The sequence below is a fragment of the Cydia pomonella genome, chromosome 5, assembly GCF_033807575.1.
Source record: "Cydia pomonella isolate Wapato2018A chromosome 5, ilCydPomo1, whole genome shotgun sequence".
In the NCBI taxonomy this organism is placed as follows: domain Eukaryota; kingdom Metazoa; phylum Arthropoda; class Insecta; order Lepidoptera; family Tortricidae; genus Cydia; species Cydia pomonella.
Genome location: NC_084707.1, coordinates 14,125,707 through 14,134,128, shown reverse-complemented (window position 1 = coordinate 14,134,128; position 8,422 = coordinate 14,125,707). Strand labels below are relative to the sequence as shown.

Sequence of the window (8,422 nt, the reverse complement as noted above, 5' to 3'; positions counted from 1 at the left end):
GGCCCCGTTTTTTTTAACCCCCGACATAGTTTGTGTCATCCATGATGACGCGCAGATTTGACAAAACTAACTTTAAAAAACATGACAATACGAGTCAAGGCACGCGTCTTCGTGAATGACACGATCTATATGTGTTCTCTTACACGCCGTACAAAGCGTATATTGATTACTAGATTCCGCCCGTGACTTCGTTTACGTGGAATGTTGATAAAAACTACCCAATATCCTTCCTGGGGTAAACTATCTCCATGCTAAATTTCACCTAAATCGGTTCAGGCTTTTAAGCATAAAGAGGTTACCTTAGTGAAACTACGAAACCAAGGACCGTTGATCAACCCCTTATTCCACTCCCATGCAGCTAGGATGTCGATTATATAAGCGTAAATATGTGTATAAACACTCACCAGGTCAGGCTCCCGTTACCGCGTAGAAGCTCACCGTCATTCATCATGCACGTACCTTCATTTTTTCTTCCCAATGGCGCCATCGTGCTTTTTTCCGCCATCGGAACTGTCATCCGAGCAGTCAGTGTTGCAACATGACAAAGTAGTAACCTAGTTGATACCACTTACCAACTTACATCGCGCTTGGCGCGACAATGGGTAAAACGGGACCCTATTACTAAGACTCCGCTGTCCGTCCGTCCGTCCGTCTGTCACCAGGTTGTATCTCATGAACCGTGATAGCTAAACAGTTGAAATTTTCACAGATGATGTATTTCTGTTGCCGCTATAACAACAAATATTAAAAAGTACGGAACCCTCGGTGGGCGAGTCCGACTCGCACTTGTCCGATTTTTGTTTTAATTCATTTTATGCTTTTGCCCGTGACTTCGTCTGATTAGAATAAGTTATTTTGGTAGCTTTATTTTAATCCAAATATACCATACAAACTTCCACCCGCTTTTCACCCCCTAAGGGGATGGCTGATCGGTCAAAAATACATAAACATTATTTATTTATTTATTATTTATTATTATTGCGATATATTTACACAGCATTTCATTTATTATCTATTTCGAACGAGAAGTTAAATATTATACCTAGTCTGTTTATAAAGACATTATTGATTCAGTTTACAAACTTTCACCTTCTTTCAGAGATTTTCCTTATGTGGATAACTCAAACTCTCTGTATTTAGGGTTCTTAAGGATAGGCAACGCTTAAATGGCTCCTATGGTGTTGCTTATGTCCATGGGCGACGATGACCACTTCCCATCAGGCGGCTCGTCTGTTCGTTTGCTGACTATGCTAACATAAACAGTGTGTGTGTGTGTGTGTGTGTGTGTGTGTGTGTGTGTGTGTGTGCGTGTGCGTGCGAGCGTGCGTGCGTGAGTGCGTGCGTGCGGTCGAGCGTGCGTGCGTGTGTGTGTGTGTGTGTGTGTGTGTGTGTGTGTGTGTGTGTGTGTGTGTGTGTGTGGGTGTGTGTGTGTGTGTGGGTGTGTGTGGGTGTGTGTTGCGTGTTGTGTGTGTGAGTGTATGTGTGTGTGGGTGTGCTCTGTTACAAATGTATTTTTTTTATGTAATAGGCAGCAAACGAGCAGACAAGCCGCCTGATGGGAAGCAGTCATCGCCGCCCATGGGCATAACTAACATCGGATTTTATATGGATATGTGATAAAAGCTGCAGTTTCTTTAACTCTGTATTCGTAGTCACAATTCCTTAAAAAAATTACCCATCTCTTATTACAACGTAACTATACATACACCTAGGTATGCATGAATGGTGTTTATGTTTCGATTCTTCCCTAAGCTCAATTACAAATACAATAGCTAGTAGGTAAGTATATAGAGTGAGACCAAGCTAACTCTACAGCGATTTTATAGCGCAGACTGCGCAAGTGTTATTTTAAATTGAACGTCACACTGAGAGAAAAAATATTGTTCGAATTAAAAACCTGATATCTAAAAGACGGAAATAGCAAACTCTATTAATTTTTACCTTTTTTTTCTAGGCGATAGTAAATATTATAATTTCAAGAAAATTTTATTAATTTCATAGTATAGGAAATACAAAACGGTTTTACTTAATCGTGAAATTTATATTCTTTACTCGGAAAAACAGAGTTGTACAAATTCTATAAAAACTTGGGTTTATAAATGGTGTACTATCTCGTAGTACGTAAAGATTACTAGATAATACAAATGGGATTTATTAAAGTCGGTGGCTACAAATGAGTATTAATAATTAAAAGTCAATTCTAATTTTTAACAAATCCCTTTCTTATTCTTATGAGTTTTATTTTTATTTCCGTAAACAGTAAAATACCTTTATAAATATTAGTAAAGTGTATACTAATAACAAGGTTTGTAAACGCACCGGCCGCCCCTTCCCCCGCACGCGTACCCAGTATCTATCCTTGACTCGTCCATTGTGCTTGTAACCTCATCGGCGAAATGACGAAAAATTGTGGTTGTGCCAAAAAAATTAGTGTGTGGTGCTGTGGTGTGTCGTTCGTTAGTTGACATGGACTTAATAACGACGGACTTACTAAAGTCGTGGGGTTTCTCCCAGTATAACTTTTGTATTTTTTGTTTGTTTTTTTAGGGTTTTTTATCTTAAATAAATTTAAAATATAATCAGCTGATCGGACAGCAATATAGATATAGTTAGCAATATAGAATTATGGTTCAGTTTGGAGTGAGGCCAAACGTGCAGTTGCTGCCTGCGTTCGACAACGGAATGACACCTTTACCTGCAACTTCCCATAAAAATATACTTATACACAACTTGAAAAAAAAAATGCGCTGAGGGGCAGATGCCTTTGTTAAATACGTAAAAATAAATAAACTGTATTCAAACGTTACCATAGATTTGGCTGAATTCGCCAAGGTTTGCTTCAATTAATTATATATTCCAGATGAAGAACTGTCATTTAACTTGAAATAAAGTTACTTAATTACTAAATATTTGATATTTTATTTAAACTTTAATTGCCTGTTTTATTTTTACAGTTACTAGTTACATATCGCATTCACGTTGTTACATTCATACAGCCCTTACTTAGATTTAATTTATCATTTCCTATTATTCGAAGAGTAGCTGTCAAAATATAAACAATTCGCTCCTTGTACCCTGTAAAACTGCATACTGAAGAGCTATGCAAGAGTCACTTCACTAGCTCAATATTACAGTTCTAGGTTTCACTTTTGACGATTTGAAATTTGAACGTTGTCATGTCACTATGACTAAGTCTAATTTTAACTACGTTACATATAACAAAGAAACCTGTAAAATTGGGCCAGCGACATGTAAGTAACCATAATTGCAATTTACAGAAGCACTCGTACCTGATCCTGATTCAAGCAATCCAAGCGTGATTGGAGCGTGCCACGCAAATTTAGATCACGTAAGAAGTGATCGTTCCTTACGGGATCTAAATATGTGTGGTGTGCATCGAAAGCGTTTGGATCGCTTGGATCAGGCTCAGGGGGCTTACCGCGAAACACCGAAATCTGTAAATTGCGGACATCTTTATCTTTTACTCTTACTAAGACGTAGATGAGTGACAGAGAAAAATGCCCGCAATTGACGAATTTCGGTTTTCGCGGTAGGCCCCCAGGTGCGGACGCATCTGTACATTGCAATTATGGTTACTTGAAATTAAATTGCAGCTTACTGAATCCCATGAATTATTCTATAGATTTGTAATTTCTAGTAAAAATATTACAGAAAATAAGAGTGCTGCTTTATTGTTTCCAAGCAAACTATTGTGAATTTTAGTCATGGGATTAGTAAAACCAAGAAACAAAACACTAGATAATACTTCTCGGCTTAATAAAGTCCATGACTTTTTTTTATAATTTCTAGTAACAGGTATAATAAAACCTATAAAAAAGTTACTAAAAATAAGAAAAACTATTCTTGTTTAATGTTAAAAGCAAGTATGTTACATTATTTAATTCAAATAAAAGTTTGCTTGTTTTTAGTAAACAGTATTGTTATTCCAAGGAGGACAATTTTTTTGGTGTTAGTAAATATTGTTAGTAAAACTGGTTTATAACCGTTAGTAGGTATAATCTCCTTGTCCTGGGATTCACTAAAATTTTACTAATGATTAATATTTTTTAACTTGTTCCTACTAAAAAAAAAATTCTCCGTGCATAATTTCATAAAAGTTTCACATTTTAAATAAGACTTGCATAGTCTATGCTATAAAAAAATCACTGCAGAGTTAATTTGGCCTGACATTAATAGTATCTTGAAGAGATATCGACCTTCAAGACAACATTTAAGTGAAAAAAAATAGTACATTACGATACAAGTGCGAAAAATAGGAAATTCGAAACGAGTGGCGATAAATTAAAACACGACCGAAGGGAGTGTTTTAAATCGACACGAGTTGCGAATTACCTATTCGCACATGTATCGTACAACGTTTTACAGTACATATGGCCCTTTAAATGTTCGACACAGTAACATAATATGCTACTTCTCGCACTAGTGCTATAAAGTAGCCCCATATGTACTGTAAAAAACATTTTAAGCGTTAGGTTCGAAAGAAAAGAAAAAACAATGTTTTGTACATTCGAGGATGTATTATTATTTAAATAATATAAGAGCCCTCACAGTGTTTATAGGCAAAGAGAAATGATTTTTGTTGGTTGAGCGATATAAATATCAAGCAGTGGCATTCTGATCAGTAGTTCCATTTGTATCAGTAGTAATATTGGTATCAGAAGCAGTAGTTTCACCAATAGTAGTGTGCGTTCCATCATCTGATGTCACTTCTGTTTGGTTACCAGTATCTTGTGATGCTTTTGTTGTTGCAGAAGGAAAAGTTGGACAAGTATTATTTTCGATATTTGTCGATTTTTCAATGGGATGTGGTGACAAGGTTCCCACTACATCGTAAAGTCTTGCGCTTCTTGTTGTCGGCGGTAGTCGCCTCGGAGTACCGGTAGTCAACCATTTATAGTAGGGCAGTGCAAGTGTACTTCTCATTTCATGACAAGTACATTTACATTTGCGATCGAGTCTGTATACTTCATACCCTAGACTTTTGCAGTTAGTCATGCAGTGAAATGTTTTCTCATATTCATCACAAGGGCCATAGAACCCGTAACCATACCGCTTTCTCGAATCTGTTTCATTCGCATCGTTAGAAAATGACGTCTCAACTGTTTCATTTGTATCTGCAGAAGAATAAATGTGTAACAGGAGGCTAGATATTTTATAAGAAAAAAAAGGAATTTTACTTATAATTCCCTCATTTTAAGTTCAAATACTTCTTATTTTACTTACAATTTGAGCAACATCCAGTTGCAAAAAGTATTGTGAAAATAAATAATACCATGTTCATCACCACAATGTTCATTGTTTCATGAATTTCATTGTTACTTGAACGTTTATTAACCATGAAGCTATAAATATAGTTACCTATAAGTTTCGGTAATTACATTCATTTGAAATTTACCAATTTACATACATTTATTATATTTGGTTTTGCATTACCTATATTCTTGTTATGTTTATATGTTAAACTTATCTTCGCCATGTCTGTCTGTGTGGCCTGCGGCGTAGTTCATTTACCGTTAGCACTATACTACTAGGCAACTGAAAGTTAGTATGATAATATAGGTATGTTATTTTGAAAACCTTTTTTTAGTGAAAATGCTTTTTACCATGTTGAAACTTGTTTTGTACAACATTATTACTGTCTATAAGTAAATAAAAAAATTAAAAAATTGTGCGTGGAGTCCCTCCGCGCGGAAGAAGTGCAACTTCGTAATGTGGAGATGAAAATAGTGCTCTAAAGTACATATGGTTTATATTAAGAGGTAAGTGATACGAAGTACACCGGGTCATCTAGTAATGAATATCATAAATTAAAATAAAACAACAAGTACGTATTTCAGCAAATTTCACGACGCTCACACTGTTTACTTCGCTGCATAGCAAGAATACCACGCGCATGTGCTTGGGATCTACTGACTCACTCTCTTTCTCTCTCCTACTTTCTACTTTTGTGTAGCTTCCTTTCTCTCTCCCTCTTGCGCTGGAATATTGGACGCTACTCGTTGCTAACGCTCGCACACTGCAACAGGTATACTACGCGCATGCGTTCGAGTGCCACGCATTCACTCTCGCTCTGTCTCTTTCTATTCCCCCTCCCCAGGAGCGTTGAACGTTTAATGCAACAGTGCTTTCATACCCCCTCCATGATAGCATTAAACGTTTAACGCAACCAAGTCGCATAAAAGTCGCATAATAAATAAGATTTATAAAATAGATTTAATAATACATATATTTAAATATATATATTCTAAAATTCCTAAATAATAGAAAATATAAAAAGAAAAAATAAAATAAGTCAGGTTCCACCGAGATTTGAACTCGGATGGCTGGATTCAGAGTCCAGAGTGCTAACCATTACACCATGGAACCGGCTAAGCTAATCGACGAATTTACTCATCACAAACTCTTACTACTTTATGTTACCGATTATAGCGTTAAACGTTTAACGCAACCTTGTTGGAAGTCGCATAAGAAGTTTCACTTCAAAAATAAAAAAAATTGACTAAGTCCCACAGTAAGCTCAATAAGGCTTGTGTTGAGGGTACTTAGACAACGATATATATAATGTATACATATTTATAAATATTTAAATACATAGAAAACACGCATGACTCAGGAACAAATATCCATGCTTATCACACGAATAAATGCCCTTACCAGGATTTGAACCCGGGACCATCGGCTTCATAGGCAGGGTCACTACCCACGAGGCCAGACCGGTCGTCAATATGTGTTCGAAACGTGTATAATATGGTGAAAAACTAGTAAAAAAGTGTTACTGCACCTCTCATAGAAGTAAAATAGGGATGATTTACCTAAAAAGTATTTTTTTTTCATAAACCTGTTTATGTATATACCTATAAATAAACGCGAGTATTCTAATTGACTGACTGACTGACTGACTCATCAACGTAGAGCTGAAACTACAAAAACTAGATAAAATAGTTAAAGCTTGAACATTGGCATTCATTATAAATTTGTAAAAGAAATACATAAGCAATTTTTAGAAATTCAACTCCTGAGGGGGTTAAAAGGGGATGAAAGTTTGTATAGGGATCAAGTTTTATTTCAAGCTAGGTATTTGAAACTTTGCAAAAAGATATTTTGATGTCCAGATAGTTAACCAAGGAGGAGTGGTGGAGGGGCTTTGTAACCGTGGTTTGATCACCCATGGTGAAGCGAAGAGGCAACCAGGGCCGGCCTGTTTGAGGCGCGGACTGGCCTCAGGAGGACGCTCCAAGTGGGCTTGTTAAGCCTGCTTGTGACGCGTTAGAGGTGGACCGTCGAAGAAGAGGAGTGTCGGTATTGCGGTGAGCCGTTCTCCCTATCATCGGCGGCCGAGGTGGGATGGCAAGGAAAGAGGCGTGATGGTATCACGATGCGCCACTCTTCCTATCCGCTGCGAACTTGGGGGGCCGTTTCGCTGTAGCGGCGTTGGTGGAGCTGCAGAGGAAGAAGAGTGTCGGTGTTATGTGCCGTTCTCCCTGCCCTGTGCAGCCGAGTTGTGGTTTGCGGCAGAACCATGAACCTCAACTGTCGCCGGGACTTCAATTCAATTCAATTCAATACTTTATTTCCAAGAATATGGTACATACACTGTTGGTTAGTAGAAGGTATTAGGTCAGCATATTCTGCCGGCATGCATCGGCGTAGAAATATTTACATAATTATTTACATGAGGAGTTAAATTAAACATTAAAATTCAAAGTCAGTATAAGATTAGCAAAATTAATTAACAATTCATAATAAATATCATTTTAAAAATTCATCTACAGAGTAATAACATTTACCAAGCAACCACTGAAACATTTTTTTTTTTCAAATTGACATACCGGTAGAGTTTTGAGGTCATCTGGGACTCTATTAAATATTTTAACAGCCATATTGCAAGCATTTAACTTAAGACACTTTTAGCTTTTGCGCAGGTTGATAAAGCTGAAGCGGCTTCCTGCTGGGCCTTTGCTTATTTATAACTTCATCATGAAGTGGGAAAAGCTGAGGGTGTTTTTTAACAAATTTGGTGATTTCTAAAATGTATTGACAAGGCAATGGTAAAATTTTGAGTTCTTGAAATATTGGTTTACAGTGGGCGAGATATTCACTTCCGCTTACCCACCTTCCCAGTTTTCTGGCGCCCGTGGCCTCCTTGTGGCGGGCTCGGGGCGTCCGCTACACTGCAGGACGGAGGCCGAGGAGGAAGGCGCGTCGCACCATCTGGCGCGCCTAGCGTGAAGGACCTTCGGGCATTCGCAAAGGAGCCGCTCGCGGGCGGCTGCCGCCGGTAGGTCGCGGATGAGTTCCTGTAACCCCACCAATAAGGCGGCAAGGTGGCATATGGGGGGTTTAATTTATTGCCACTCGTTACCAATTTCCTATTTTTCGCACTTGTATCGTAAATAACTAA

General features: G+C 37.8%; 1 long non-coding RNA gene and 1 other non-coding gene across 2 annotated transcripts; both read right to left on the bottom strand.

Moving 5' to 3' along the window:
• Nucleotides 1–4,518: 4,518 nt before the first annotated feature.
• On the bottom strand, nt 4,519–5,694 carry LOC133518326 (uncharacterized). The gene is made up of 2 exons (XR_009799465.1): nt 5,245–5,694; nt 4,519–5,135 (listed from the first exon to the last, which is right to left on the bottom strand). It is a non-coding gene; the product is annotated as an uncharacterized LOC133518326 (long non-coding RNA).
• A 621-nt stretch (nt 5,695–6,315) lies between these two features.
• Nucleotides 6,316–6,387, bottom strand: Trnaq-cug (transfer RNA glutamine (anticodon CUG)). Its single transcript has one exon. It is a non-coding gene; the product is annotated as a tRNA-Gln (tRNA).
• Between the last annotated feature and the right edge of the window lie 2,035 nt (nt 6,388–8,422).